Consider the following 15943-nt stretch of genomic DNA (forward strand, 5'->3'; position numbering starts at 1 on the left):
GGTACTCATGGGTCCCCTTTACCCAACCATGACCAGTGTGTAAGACACCATGGGGTCCACCACAACACGGTGCACACTTTTCCCCACTCACCCCTTTTTGCAATCAGAGCCTATGTACGTGTTTGGTACACAGGCTCCCATAGAGTTAAATGGGAGTCTGAGCGAACCAAGTCTGTCACTATACGGATGCATCGGAATCAGTAGCACGAACTCCCAGAGCACGATTCGCTTGGAATGCTCCCCAGAACCGAGTCGTTTGGAGGGCTTTCCTAACGTGATCGGAATCAGGCCCTTAGAAGTAAACTTGTATGCAGATTGCTGACTGGTATATCTGCACAAGTTTACTCCAGAATGGCCAAGGGGTTTCACACCTGTTTCCATCACAAACTGCAAGTAGGTTGAAAGCGCAAAAATTAGGGGAAATGGACTACCTCTTAGAAAAACACAAAACCTGTGGTAAAAGTTAATTTGATAAAACTCTGCTTGTTTCTGAAAGCTGGGAAGACAGCAATCCTAGCACAGCAAACCTTTTGTTAATGCAATTTTTAGAAAAATAGAAAAAAACACATGCTTTCCTTACACGGCACTTTCTTTCCCAATTATCCCCAGAAAAATTAAATGTTGCTATATTTTGGCTATTCTCATAGTTTCCTCACTGGGAATCGACAAACACTGAGTTCCTCTAGATCTCCAGCATGGTGGAAAAAAGGATGCAGATTTGGCATGGACACCTTTTGTGGAAAAAGGTATGAAGGTTAAGTGTGCATTGCCCTAAACATCCATAAGAGGCTTAGGGCCGGGAGGGGAAAATCTTAGCAGCGAAGAGGTTAATCTCTATTCAAATGTCATCTCTTGCAATCACAATGTTTGGCAAAGATTTCTTGTTGTCTCTTTGCAAAGGTGCATCACTCAAATGCTCCCCAGGAGTGAGGTGGGTGCCACCAGTGTGGACTCTGCATTTTGGTAGAGGGCCAGACATGAGCCCCGTTATGAGACGTCCACTGTGATTGGGCAAAGGGCACATGTAATGTGAAATTGGAATGGAGGACAGGTTTAGAGGGCAGATTCACATGTGAAGGCGCTAGGGAGACAAAAGGTGGTTGAAACAAGAGACATCTCTCCAGCATGGGCATTAGAGCTAATTGTGTTGCGGGTCCTGCAGCAACCCCAAAATAATATTGCTGGAGTTCCAAAGCTGAATGAGCAGTAAAGATGGATTTACATTTTCTTCTTCTTTTGTAACATTTGTTGTTGTTCACAACCAGAGGTCAAATGTCAGGCTACGTCTTACATCTATTTCGTTTAACATGGATATCGGTGTTTACTTTTCTTTTTCGGATGGCAGATTGAGAGGCTTTTGTAAATTGAACTATTTGACAATCTTGCTGGTGTGAAAGGAAATGCTGCAGGATGTTCTTTTTTTTTAACACTCAACAGAATTTAAATGTCTATAAATGAACTCAACAAAGAAGATATTCCAATTATTCAACCATCACAACCCAAAGGGAACCATCACTTCCAACGCAACTTTTACCACGCGATGCTTTTACATCGCAACTTTTACAACGCAAACCATTACAACACATTGCGCTGGGGGGCGCTCTAGGATAGGGAATATATTTAATTTACTATCCAACACCTTCCCTACTATCCACGGGGACTGGAGTTGGAATAGTAAATTAAATAATTCACTATCCAGCGCCCCAAAGCACTATGCGTTGTAATGGTATGCGTTGTAAAACTCACGATGTAAAAGCACGCGTGGTAAAAGCATGCGTTGTAATGTCGTGCATCCCAACCCAAAGGTTGAGAAAGGTGCGATGAGGCGCCACAGTTGCCAGGAGGGAGAAAGGACAATTTCAGAGAAGCCACATTGGGAACAAAAACAGCTACAGGCCCCGTGAGAACTGGCAGCTCTGGGGAAGAACACAATAAAAGCAGGAGCTAAGAGCATGTTTGGGGTAGTCTCATGATCAAGATAAACTCAGTTTTCCCAGTAGATGTCCCCCATGAACCCATGGTGTGTTAGCTTTGAACTTCTTCCTTTTTTCTTTTTTAAAAACATGAACTTTTTAATTGAGAGTAGAAAGTGCTTTTTACGTCCTTTTTGTATGAATATCATTGATTTAATTAATTGTGCAAATAAACATATCTATCTATCTTTGGGGTAGTTTTCTAACCAGAGAACAATTAGCACTCCGAAACGAGGGACTAGTACCTGAAGCATAGAGAAAAAGATGTACTGAAGAAGGATAATTTTAATGCAAGTCGAGAAGGGGGCAAGGGGCAACTCGAGAAGGAAAGTGGGGAAGAATGCAACTAGTGCAGCAGATGCAAATGAAGAAGGTAAAATGTTTGTATAGAAACACAACTGGAAAAGATAGCAGAGCCGACAACAATCAATGAAAATAGTAGAACCAGATAGGCTAATTAAAAAGAAGAGATCAATGTTGAAGTGTACAAAGGATAAAGCACTAGCATACCCGTTGCGCGTTGCTGTGATCTCAGAAGAAAGGAAATGCAAGGAAACTTGTTATGATAACATTCAATTTACATTGTGTTATTTTTATTGAAACTTATTCTATTTAAATATGGAAAACATGTCAAAGTGTCGTTTAATTCTATTTATTTATTCGAGTGCTTGTGGATACACAATATTTTTTTTTCCGTCTGGTGCGTACACGAACAAATCAGAAGGTTTTCCGACACGTGAGCTGGCCACATACAGTTGTCCATGTGAGAAGTACGGATTCTCCAAATGTAGTTCACACACTTGCAGCGATTGTCCTTGTGATTTGTTGATGGTCATTGCAAAAGTGCGTCGCACCGGAAACTGTAAACGTTTATCAGTATTCGAAAGATTATGAGGGCCCTGGGGGGCCGATATTTTTAAAAACATTATGTCAGAAACCTTCGCGGGAGTGTACTCAACAACTTCCCAAAGTTTCATGGCGATCGGTGAATGGTCATTGCAAAAGCGTGTCGCACCGGAAACTGTAAACGTTTATCAGTATTCAAAAGATTATGAGGGCCCTGGGGGGCTGATATTTAAAAAAAAATTATGCCAGAAATCTTCGCGGGAGTGTTCAGTTCAGCTTTATTCGATTTTTGTTTAAAATCATAAAAGCATACATTTAAAAACACTCATGACAAAAGTTACATACAAAAGGACAGAATGGCAAGAAGATAAAACATTGGTCTATGCAGCATGAATTAGTTTCTTTGTTTCATAGTAGAATTCATGATTTTCCATACCCATGGCCAATGTACATTGTTACGGGGTGATTAAAGGCGGAAAAGCCATGGCCACAAAGTGCACTGGTATTTCTGCCCTTTGAGTGTGCTGACTCTGCCCTTGGTTTTGGATGAGCGATATATACCATGCTTGGGTAAAAGTCACGTAGGTCCCAGACAGATATAGGGCCAACACCTTCACGGGGGTACAAAGTTCGCAGGTAGGGAACGACTGAGGAGCTTCTAAATTTTATTAAGACAAGGTCACCGTCAATATCTTTTTTTAGGGGGCCTAGCCAGCCCACCCTTCTAACAGACATGATGGTACCGTCCAAACCTAGGGGCAGGGGCCTGTTTTTAGTTAACCAGTGCGTGGCTTTGTTAAGTAAGTCTTGTTCCTGCTCAGTTTTTCCACGTTTGAGTCCTGGGACTCCCGCAAGAACACACACAAAGGGTACAGCCTCCGGAGGTAGCTGTATGTGTGTTGTATTGTTAGGCTCTACTCTTGTAGCAGTATATTGAAAGGGGCCGGATTTGGGATTAACTTTAGGGGCATTAGGGGGTGGAAGGGTAGGGACTAGGAGTTGAGTTTGATTGTTACTGCTTGGACCAGGTGGGTTGGGACAGATTGTTGTTACAGATTTTTCAGTACGAATTTTGTTGGCCTTTATACATTTCTCTATTCCCAGCAACCTATCCTCTAGGGTGGAAATTTTGACAATCAGGGGGGAAATGAGTGAGCTAACCAATTGTTCGATGTGGGACAAAAGGTCTGAATTGAAGGATGTTACCAATTGGTCTATTTTTTCTTCCAGTTTTGGAAAGGGGTTAGTAGCAGTGAGTGGGGAGCTAAAACACAGTTTTTGTTGTTTTGATTTATTCCCTGTGGGCTTGACCCCATCCCACTTCCTTTTACTAGATGAGGACTGGGGAAAAACTGTGTTTGGTGTATTAACATTGGGTTGGGAAAGATGTACCAGAGGGCTAGCGATTGGGGTTGACAAACTGGTTCTTTTAGCGGGGCAAGGGGAGGGACTTTTAGTTTCATTTCTGGGTTCCACAGTGGCATACCTTGTTTTACAGAGGGAGTTTAACTCGTCCAACAGCGAGAGTTGTTGCGCTATATCCTTCGTTGGATCGGACGGTTGGTTGGTGGATATGCTGGTCTTGCCAGGTTCATTCGTTAGGGCGGTGGACGGAGATGGCCTACAAAGAACCTGTGACCCTGAGTGCAAGCCTCTCCGGCAGATGGATTTATTGGTCACTCCCTTGTGAGTCATTGTGGGATGTACAATGTTAAGCTATAACACGACCGCAAGAAATTGTGAGGGTATTAGGAAATTTAAGTCCAGTGGGTAATCCCTTGCCGAAATGTCAGGGAGATAAAGTTTTTACCTTGGCAGTGTGATGGAGTCAAGGGGGGTGGCCCCGTCCAGTCCTCCTCCGGCCTCTGAGGGCCACAGAGGGCCCGCCCTTTGCCCGGGCTCAGCCCGGCGCAGACCCGCGCGCGATCCCGCGACGCGGGGGCAGTTCTCCCTCTTATGCGCCTCCTGGCGCTGGAAGTATGGGCGTCGTCGGCTTCCGCCGCTGTGCAGGCTGGGACTTGTGGTCTGTGGCCCTTGTCCCCCTCCGCTCGGTGGCCGCTCAGGCGTGGTGGTGCGGCAGCGGGAGGGAGACGGGCAGACAGGCAGGACTGGCGAGCAAGGAAACAAAATGCAGCGTCCCTCGGGGAAAGAACAGCGACCCCCCTTTCTTGCAATTAACCCCCCGCTCCACAGGGGCAGTTCTCCCTCTTATGCGCCTCCTGGCGCTGGAAGTATGGGCATCGTCGGCTTCCGCCGCTGTGCAGGCTGGGACTTGTGGTCTGTGGCCCTGGTCCCCCTCCGCTCGGCGGCCGCTCAGGCGTGGTGGTGCGGCAGCGGGAGGGAGACGAGCAGACAGGCAGGACTGGCGAGCAAGGAAACAAAATGCAGCGTCCCTCGGGGAAAGAACAGCGACCCCCCTTTCTTGCAATTAACCCCCCGCTCCACAGGGGCAGTTCTCCCTCTTATGCGCCTCCTGGCGCTGGAAGTATGGGCGTCGTCGGCTTCCGCCGCTGTGCAGGCTGGCACTTGTGGTCTGTGGCCCTGGTCCCCCTCCGCTCGGCGGCCGCTCAGGTGTGGAGGTGCAGCAGCGGGAGGGAGATGAGCAGACAGGCAGGACTGGCGAGCAAGGAAACAAAATGCAGCGTCCCTCGGGGAAAGAACAGCGACCCCCCTTTCTTGCAATTAACCCCCCGCTCCACAGGGGCAGTTCTCCCTCTTATGCGCCTCCTGGCGCTGGAAGTATGGGTGTCGTCGGCTTCCGCCGCTGTGCAGGCTGGGCCTTGTGGTCTGTGGCCCTGGTCCCCCTCCGCTCGGCAGCCGCTCAGGCGTGGTGGTGCGGCAGCGGGAGGGAGACGAGCAGACAGGCAGGACTGGCGAGCAAGGAAACAAAATGCAGCGTCCCTCGGGGAAAGAACAGCGACCCCCCTTTCTTGCAATTAACCCCCCGCTCCACAAGGGCAGTTCTCCCTCTTATGCGCCTCCTGGCGCTGGAAGTATGGGCGTCGTTGGCTTCCGCCGCTGTGCAGGCTGGGACTTGTGGTCTGTGGCCCTGGTCCCCCTCCGCTCGGCAGCCGCTCAGGCGTGGTGGTGTGGCAGCGGGAGGGAGACGGGCAGACAGGCAGGACTGGCGAGCAAGGAAACAAAATGCAGCGTCCCTCGGGGAAAGAACAGAGACCCCCCTTTCTTGCAATTAATCCCCCACGGGAGTGTACTCAACAACTTCCCAAAGTTTCATTGCGATCGGATGAATGGTCATTGCAAAAGCGCGTCGCACCGGAAACTGTAAACGTTTATCAGTATTCTAAAGATTATGAGGGCCCTGGAGGAACGATATTTAAAAAAAAAATTATGCCAGAAACCTTCGCGGGAGTGTACTCAACAACTTCCCAAAGTTTCATGGCGATCGGATGAATGGTGTAGTAATGCATGAAGGACAAACAGACAGACAGACAGACATACTTTCGTTTTTATATATATAGATAAGGCAAACATTGCCATATCATGAATTAACAAATCCCCCTAATCCCACCACATGGCTACCACAAAAGAGAAAGTCTGGACCCTAGACTTTGTAAAGATCATTGAGCTAATGTGCAAAGAGATCAGATGCAAAGAAGATTCCAAAGATAAAGAAGAATGAGAATTGACTTTCCTTCCCGGGTGCCGTCCAAGGTGGAAAGTTGGATGTGCACATCTGCACTATATGACTGTTGATCTGTGAAGAATATCCAGACAGAGTCTCATTTTTTAGCAATGGTGAAGAATTCAGCTTATCAATGTGGGAAGATAAATAATTCAAGTGGGTGTATTGACTATGGGCCCGATTCACAGAACTAACTTAAGACAAAATCCTAAACTTACTACCATGTTGGTATTCACAGAAGGCACTTACTCATTTTGGTATTCAGAGAAGGCACTTACTCATTTCGGTATTCACAGAAGTTAGGAGTCCTAACTTTAGGACTCCTAAATGCCTTCTGTGAATACCGAAAGTCTTAAAGTTAGGATTTTTCTCAGTTTAGTTGTCCTAAAGTTAGGACTCCTAACTTCTGTGAATACCGAAATGACTAACAGGTACATGCATCATTGTTGCCGTTTGCGATTCCTTAATTGGAAAATTAGGGAATCGCAATTAAGGAATCGCAAACGGCAATGCATCAAAAAATCGCAATTTTTTTAGCGATTCCTGATTTTTCCTTAATTGCGATTCACAATTTGCGAATCGCAATTAAGGAATCCCTTCCCATTGATTCCTATGGGCCAAAAGGCCCATAGGAATGAATGGGAAGACGATCTCAATTTGCGATTCGCAATTAGCTAATCGCAAATTGAGATTGCGATTTCAAGGGTGCAGGGGTGTCCAAAGGACACCCTGTTACACCCCTGAAATCAATCTATGCACATATGTTGTGCACACACATGCCCTAAGGGCATGTGTGTGCACAACATGACAGTTTGAAAAATGCACAAAATTGCATTTTTCAGATTTTTCGCAAATTACCATGAGGTCCAACCTCATGGTCATTTTTTCCTCCTAATTGCGAATTCGCAATTTTTTAGGTGTCATGCATTGCATTTAAGTAATCGCAAATTGCGATTCCTTAAATGCAATCGCATTTTTAGAAATCGCACAAAATAGCGATTTCTTGTATTTTTGATTGATGCATCCCAAATAGTGATTTAGGAATCGCAAACAGACGAATTTTGCGATTCGCACCGTTTGCGATTCCTAAATCACTTGATGCATGTGGCTTTAAGTGCCTTCTGTGAATACCAAAAGGAGTAAGTGCCTTCTGTGAATACCAAAATGATAGTAAGTTTAGGATGTTGTCTTAGTTCTGTGAATCAGGCCCTATGTACTTAAGACTTTATGGACAGTTCCAATGAGACCAGTCTCAGAGCAATAAACATTTAGTGGACTTCAAGCTGTCTTCCCATTCAATGGTGTTCACCCGACTAGGATCCGTGGCTCAGTATGAATGTTGGATGCACAATGGGAACGTACATTATATTCAATATGGGCAGGTAGGTGTCAAATGATGTAAGGTTATGAAGGAATAAGGGACGTTCCCTTAGTGTATGAGAAGCAAGAGGTGGGAGAAGACCAATGCTGGGAGGGGGCTTATGCACCTGATAAGCAAGATCTCACGAAGAAGTGACTGGTCTGTTATGTAGACAAAAATAGTGTTAAGAAACTGGAAAAGTGTTTTAAAGTTAACTTCAAAAATCTCTGCAAGGGGTTAAAAGTAGGACGATGAGCCAAAAAGCGACACCAGCCAAAAACCAAACAAACATTTTGAGGAAAAAAGGAACTAAGAGAAGACAGAATGGCATGAGCATTCAAACAGAAACCTTTCAATGGAATAAGGATCCCTCCATTATTCACCATTCCTAAAATAGAAAAAGGTGAATTTGGACTAAAACATCAGTTATCCTGGCACCAAGATGAATTCATTTAAAAACGAATTCTATTACTTAGTGGTCAAATCAATTGAACTGGTTAACGCATATGGAGGAGAATCGAATATGTTGATGTGTGAGAAATAAAAATCATAATTTCTTCCCACTGGTGAACCTCGATGACATTAACGTATTTGGAATGTGATTTGATGCCAATATTTTGTAAACAAAGAAATGCCCATTGGTTGCTTACTTATAAGGCACAGTTTTTAAGATGCAGTTTTATGGAGTACGCAAAATCATTATTGGGACTAAGAGAGACTATGTTATCTTAGTGACTTCTGGTTTGTAGGAAAAGTGCATGTGCAAGGCCATTGTAAAGGGAATTTGAACACATGACAACAGAATGTATGGTTCTATTGCCACTGGGAAAACTATAGAAGTCCAAAAACAAATGAGCTCCTCTGTGCTATGAACTTGGCTCAGCCTTGGGGGAATAATGGCTCCCCCCAAAAAACACTAGTGTACTAGTACATGGGTTGGGGAATGGAGAAATGTGAGCTGAGAAAAATTCAACAACTGTCATGACTTTTTTTGTTTTTTTTCATTTCAAAGAATTTTGGTATTATGAAAAAGCAAATGAAGATACACAATACAAGTGTCAGTGATACAATTGATATAATATAAAACAATCAAAATATAGTAGGCAAGCATGCGTTGTAAAAGAGACATCTGTAACAAATGTAGCCCGCCAGAATTAGATAAATAAATTAAGTATGGTAAAAACAATTAATATATATCAGAAAGAAGAATCAAGAGTATCACTATCAGTTAGAGTACCCACGGAAAAGAAAGGAAGGGAAAGAAGAGAGAAGAGAGAAGAAAGAGAGAAAAGAAAGAGAGGAAAAGCAAGAAAAGAAAGAGAGAGGAGGATTTCCACCGGACCATCCCAACAGATAAGACACCATTCAACCAGACATATCAAAGGGGTATTGTGCAACCAACCCTTTGGAAGATAAATCCATATAGGTATCCAAAGCAGTCCAAACACCACTAGCAATAGACGGAGAAAGATGGGCGTGATCAACCGAGGTATGAGCACTGCGTAAAAAGGAAACCCAAGCCCACCAAGTATGATAAGAAACTAAAGAAAATGATTTCCACTAAAATTACTTTAACTGCAACAGTCAATAAAAGATCTAACAGCTGTAATTCCATGGAATCTAAGGGAAGAGGGACTGGGGATGCTAGAGGGCCTAATAGGATTAATGGAAAAGATAGTTGAAACTGAATACCAAAAATGAGCGTGAGGTGTTTGTGAATGAGATCCCAAAAGGGTTGAAGAAGGGAACAGTCAAAGAACATATGAGGAAAATCGCCTGGTAATAAGCCACAACTCCAACAAAGATTGTCCTCTTTGAGATTCAACGAGTGTAAGCGAGTAGGAGTCCAATGGAGAAGGTTAACGGAGAAAAATTTAGATTGCATTAACGATGGTGCGATTTTATTACGAAGAGAAAATTTACCAATCATCTGCCAGGTGTCTGAAGAAATATGGTCCGTGACACTCTGGTCAACCATTTTTGCTGAGCTACAGTATGGGTAGGTATTGAAGTAGATTGTAAAAATTTATAAATTTTAGAAGCTACGTGGCCAGTCCTAATCCATAATTGAAAGAGAGTAATCGTAGGGGAAGTAGGATTAAGGCGCACCTTAGCCAGTGCCACTTTGATCTTGAGAAAGGTATAAAAATCTAAATTAGATAAAGAAAACTGTTGAGCTAAAGAGGAAAACGGTAATGGAGCATTATTGGAATCATAGAGATGATTAACAAGCGAGATCCCTTTAGAAGCCCAATAAGACATTAAAGAAGAAGAAATAGTAATTTTAATTTTAGAATTCCGCCAAATAGACGACCACCTAGATTTGTGTAATGGAGTCGCCACCCTCTTGTCCACCATTCTTACCGCAGCAATAGTATCCAATATAATAGAGCGGGAAAAAGGAATAAACAAGGTAGACGTAGTTAAAAAAGAAGCAGTCGGCAAAGGAGAGGCCAGTTCTTGCTCTATTAGCAACCAAGATGGAACATGAATAGGAGGGGATGAAAACCAGAGAGCACCTTGAGATGCCAGAAAGGCAGTTTGATATGTTTCCCAATCGGGAAAGTTACAACCTCCCATATCACAAGGTTGTCGTAAGAATTTATAAGCAATTCTAGCCCTTTTATTATTCCATAAAAATTTAGAAGTAAGAACATCAATGTCATGAAAGAAGGAAGCAGATAACTTCACTGGGAGCATGGAAGAGACAAAATTAATAATAGGCGTAATCATCATTTTAAGAGTCTGAAGGCACCCCCACCATGAAATGTGTTTCGGAGGCCAGGCGTCCAGCAAACGCCGTACTTTAAGAATGGTCTGATTTTCATTATAAGCAACTGTATCATACAAGGTGGAACAAAAATAGATACCCAAATACTTCAATTGCTTAGATTGCCATTTAAAGCCAGCAGAGCCCATATGTGTACAGAAACAATAAGCATTCAGTGGGAACATCTCAGTCTTGTCCTTATTTAAAGTGTATCCTGAAACCTTTGAAAAAAGAGAGATGATATCAGAAATAGCAGGAATGGCCAAAGCAATATCATCCGAGAAAATAAGGACATCATCCGCGTAAGCTGCAGTTTTAATCCGGTGAGGGCCAAAAGAAAAACCCTTAATATCTGGATGCATGTCAATTAGTCTAAGGAGGGGATCAATGGATAATAAAAACAAAAGTGGAGATAAACGACATCCCTGTCTAGTGCCCTGGCGAAGATTAAAAAAAGACGACGTGGCGCCATTGACTCTTATGTTGGCTCGGGGTTGTGAATAGAGGGACATGACCATATGAATAAAGGAGTCACCAAGATTATGTGCACATAATACAGCACGTAGAAAGGGCCAGGAGACCTTATCGAAGGCCTTTTCTGCATCAAGAGCCAAAGCAGCGGCCGGGAGCTTGGAGCGTTTAGCTGAAATGAGAATATGGCAAAAGGTTCTGATATTATCTCTCGCGAGACAACCCTTTACAAAACCCGTTTGAGATGGATGCACCAGTTTAGGAATGAAGGATTCGAAACGCTTAGCTAGGATTTTAGCAAAGATCTTAGCTTCCATGTTAAGAAGGGAAATAGGACGGAAGTTTTTGGGGTCAGAGTTATCTTTCCCCTCTTTTGGAATCACTACAATGGTGGCATCAGCAGCAGAACCAGAAACAGATCCATCCTTAATAAAGGCATCGAAAACAGATTGAAGCTTGGGAACAAGCAAAGGAAGAAAGGTTTTGTAAAACAAAATAGGGTATCCATCAGGCCCTGGAGCTTTTCCAGAACGAGTGGCTTTAATTGCAGCAATAATTTCGTCAGAGGTAATTGGTCCATTTAAAGAACTACTATCCTCCACAGAAATAGATTTTACTGGGACAGATTTTAAGAACTCTTGACATTGCTCAAAAGAGGATTGATTAGAAGGAGTATATAGGTTATTATAAAAACCATGAAAAACTTCAAGAATTTCCTCAGTCTGAAATTTTTTATTGCCAAGGTGATCATTAATAGAAGAAATCTGAGAAGAGTTATAAGAGGATTCCTGAAATTTTAAGGTAGCCGCAAGAATCTTACCAGCTCGGTTTTTTAACAATAGCCTTTTGGATTTCTGAGCCTGAACCCCAATATGGGCTCTCTTGGTGACTATGGTGTTATATGTATATTTTAATTGCTTAATTGACTGTAGGCAGGATTTATCTTTAGAATGTCGAAAGAGAGCTTCTAGATTTTTTATCTCAGTTGCCAAGTCGGTGAGTTCCTTTTTGATAGCAGCATTCCTTTTCGACATACACTTAATAACCTGACCACGGAAAGTACACTTAAACGAATCCCAGAGGACAATTGGGGAAGTAACTGAGCCTTCATTTTCAAGAAAAAAAGTATCAATTTCATTGGAGAATTCACGAATTTGGGAATCATCATGCAAAATTTCAGTATTTAATCTCCAGGAGCGAGGTCTTGTCTTAGGAGCAAAGGACAGCAACGTAAAAGTAACCGCAGCATGATCAGAAATCAGAATAGGGTGAATAAGCGGAGAGGAAGAAGAAGAAACCAAAGAGGAGTGTACCAATAAATAGTCAATACGCGAAAAGGTAGAATGAGGGGAAGAAAAGAAAGAAAAATCACTACCAGTGGGGTTATGTAGACGCCATATATCCTCAAGATGAGATATAGAACACATATTAATTAGTTGTTTATACGATTTAGGAGGACGAAACTGAAAAGCTGAATTTCTATCTAGAATGGGATCCATTGCTAAATTGAAATCCCCACCAACAATAAGATTACCCGAGTGAGGTGTGTCGTTCAATTTTTTGGTAACTGCTTTCCAAAGAGACGGGTCATCCTTGTTAGGGGCGTAAATATTCATAACATAAAGATCAGCATTGCCATCAGACAGCTTAGTTAATAACCAGCGACCCTTGGTATCGTGCTCAGAAGAGATTATGGACAAGCCCGACTTTTTAGAGATTAAAGTGATAACCCCATTTCTTTTACCACAAGCATCGGAGCAGACAACATCTGATACCCACTCCTTCTTTAGGAAAAGTGCCTCTCTGGTAGAGACCTTCGTTTCCTGAAAAAGAACTAGATCTTAGGAAAGAGATTTGCAATAATCCAAGATTTTTGACCTGTTGACTGGATGGTTCAAACCCTTAACATTAAGGGACAACACATTCAGGCCAGACATAATCTTGCAGAAAAAAGCAAATACAATACATGGATGAGAGAAAGCAAACAAGCAACACCAATACAAGCAGCCAACCACAAAGCATTAAGACCAAAAAGGGAGAATCCTATGAGGAAATCCAAAGAGAGAAAAGAAAGAAGAGAGAAATAAAAAGATGAAAGTGAGAGAAGATAGAGACAGATAGTCAAGGAAAGGCAAGAGAAGGAGGGAAAAGAAATTAACGAGAAAGGTCTGAAAAAGACCAAATTCATACTAGGGGGAACGTGGGAAGACGAGCAAGGGGACCCTCATGAGGTGTAATAACAATCAGCTTGAACAACCCCAATGTAACACATAACTTGGTATGAGTAAACAGGAAAAGGAAGACATCTGAAATCTGGATTGATAGTAAGAGCAATATTACAATAGGAACAATTCAACCGGTAAGTCTATAGAAAAAATATGCATATATCAAATACTACATAGGAGGAAAGAGAGAGCACTATGAAAAAGTGAATGAAACCGAAGGGAGAAAGACATCAAATAAGTGTGAAACATGCCAATCAATGAAGTGGAAGTAGAAAAAGACAAGAAGTAATTAAATAGGAAATAGGTAGAAACTAAAATGTATCAAAACAGTAGCTGACTCTAAAGGGTATAGGACCATTATATGAATAAAATTACAGAAATAGCTGAAATAGATACTAAGACTAATTAAACTAAGCAAGAGCAAACCTCAAATGCATCAGGAAAAAATGAATAATAAGAAACGAACTACCCAAGAAGACTATAAAATGCAATATCTATACTACTATTATAAAGAGAGAACTCTCACCTTTGAGCCAGGTAAACTCGGGAACCACAGCGCCAATCTACACACCCGATACATCCTTGAAAATGTCAGGATGTGTAGATGGACATAGGCTACATAAAATTAAAAAAAAACGTAAATTAAAAAAATTAACTTTAAAAACAAAGTAGCACCCTGAAAGAAGCGCCGGCCGCGACGTAGCGCTGGCCACGACGTAGCGCTGGCCGCGACGTGCGTGATGACGGGACATGGAGCGGCGGTGATCAGGTAAGGCATTTAGAAACACGAAAATGTCGGGGCGGGAGGTGATCTGTGTCCGTGAACAGCTGCCCGTGACGTGCATGATGACGGGACATGGAGCGGCGGTGATGTGAGGAGATCAAGTAAGGCATTTACAAACATGTCGGGGCAGGAGCGGGAGCGGGGACGGGAGGGGGAGGTGATCCGTGTCCGATCAGGTAAGGCATTTACAAACATGTCGGGGCGGGAGCGGGAGCGGGAGGGGGAAGTGATCCGTGAACATGTCCGTGTTTCCAGAGAAGGAGAAGGAGGAGTCCCGTCAGCTGCTGCAGCGGAGCAGAGCTGACCGGCTGAGGGCTGAGGGCGGCTGAGAACGGAGCGGAGCAGGGTGGAGTAGCAATCTGTCAGCGCAGGGGGTCGGGGCTGCGGGGGTCGTGAGGTACATCACACCTACCTCTGCTCGCTCCGCCCCGGCCAAAAAATGCAGCCCCCAGCCCCTTTCTGCCCCAGGCAACGCTGGGGCGGGCTGCTAGTAAATACAATAAATTAGCCCTAGTAGAGGAAGATATTAAATAGTTGTTAAGCAGAACAATCGATGAAACAGCAATGGAGATATGTACAAAAACTAAGTATACAGTAAATATTCAAAGGCACGGATAAGCAATTAATTACTGGTCATAAGATATACAAACTTTGTTATATTTAATCTAATGGAAAAAGGAAGGAACATCTTAAAGATATCAATTGCATATATGATACCTAGACAAGATAGCAATAAAGTGTAATATAAATAGAATAACTTAGACCTAGTAAAGAAAAGCATCTAATAATGGAAAAGCACACTAATCAGTGAAGCACCAATTAAGTAAGCATATAAATAAATAGCACAGACAATAACTGTAACATGGTGAAAACAGCTTAATGCTAGCTATATAGAAATAGATAATAGAAATCTGCGAACAAGCCTTGTCAGCAAACAATAAACAGTACAAGAAATATTCAAGCAAATAGTCAATAACGACATACAAACACAACGAAACACCAAACGGAAGAACCAAGTAAAAAACAAGTGAAGAAAATTGACGTTGCAGAAAACTAGAGGAAACCTAAGAGCGAGGATAGAAAAAAGACCAACTCTCACATACGGATGATAGAATCATAAAGGATACCATAAAGTGAAAAAAACAAAAAGAGGAACCTAGTATGGACATAGACTCTACAAATAGAACAAAAAACAGGTAGACGCGAAAAAACCTAGCAGGAATAAGGGCAACCGGAAACAAGACACTACTACAAAATTGAAAAAGGGAACATAAATTGGATATGTCCAATATAACAATCAATTACATCATAAAGAAGGAAAGAAGAACAAAACATGGGGAAGAAGAAAAACACTACCAAAGCGAAAAGACCTTGGCACGAATAAGGACAACCGAAAAGAAAAAAGGCACTACTACAATAATGAAAAAGAGACAACAATTAGAAAGACCTAATATGCCAATCAACGACATCATAGAGATGGAAAGGAGACCACACCAGGGAGAAGGAAAAGACACTACCAAAAACTTAACTTACATCACCACGCACAAAAACCCCAAAGGCGCACCATCAACAATGGACCAGAAAAAACACCACGCAGGTCTAAAAAAGACAAGCTCAATAGACCTGGAAAAGAGAAAAAAACATTGCAGGCATAGGAATCACATCAAGTGCCAGAAGCACCAGGAACAAGCGAAGCCTCCATTTGAAGGTCCATCTGTAGCTCCATCTGATTGTCTAAGAAAGAGGCCAAATCAGCAGGTTCATCGAAGATTCTGGAGCGACCTTTGAAGGTAATGCGAAATTTTGAAGGGCCAGAGAAGGAAAAGGGGATATTCATCTCTGATAGACGTTTCCGGAGATTAAGAAAGCCT

General features: G+C 42.7%; 1 protein-coding gene across 1 annotated transcript in view; it reads left to right on the plus strand.

Annotated features, from left to right (window-relative positions):
- LOC144754585 (alkaline phosphatase-like) overlaps window positions 1-15943 on the plus strand; it is a 232990-nt gene that overhangs the window by 77549 nt on the left and 139498 nt on the right. The gene's annotated exons all lie outside the window — the stretch shown is intronic.

Source organism: Lissotriton helveticus, chromosome 5_1, assembly GCF_964261635.1.
Source record: "Lissotriton helveticus chromosome 5_1, aLisHel1.1, whole genome shotgun sequence".
Taxonomy (NCBI): domain Eukaryota; kingdom Metazoa; phylum Chordata; class Amphibia; order Caudata; family Salamandridae; genus Lissotriton; species Lissotriton helveticus.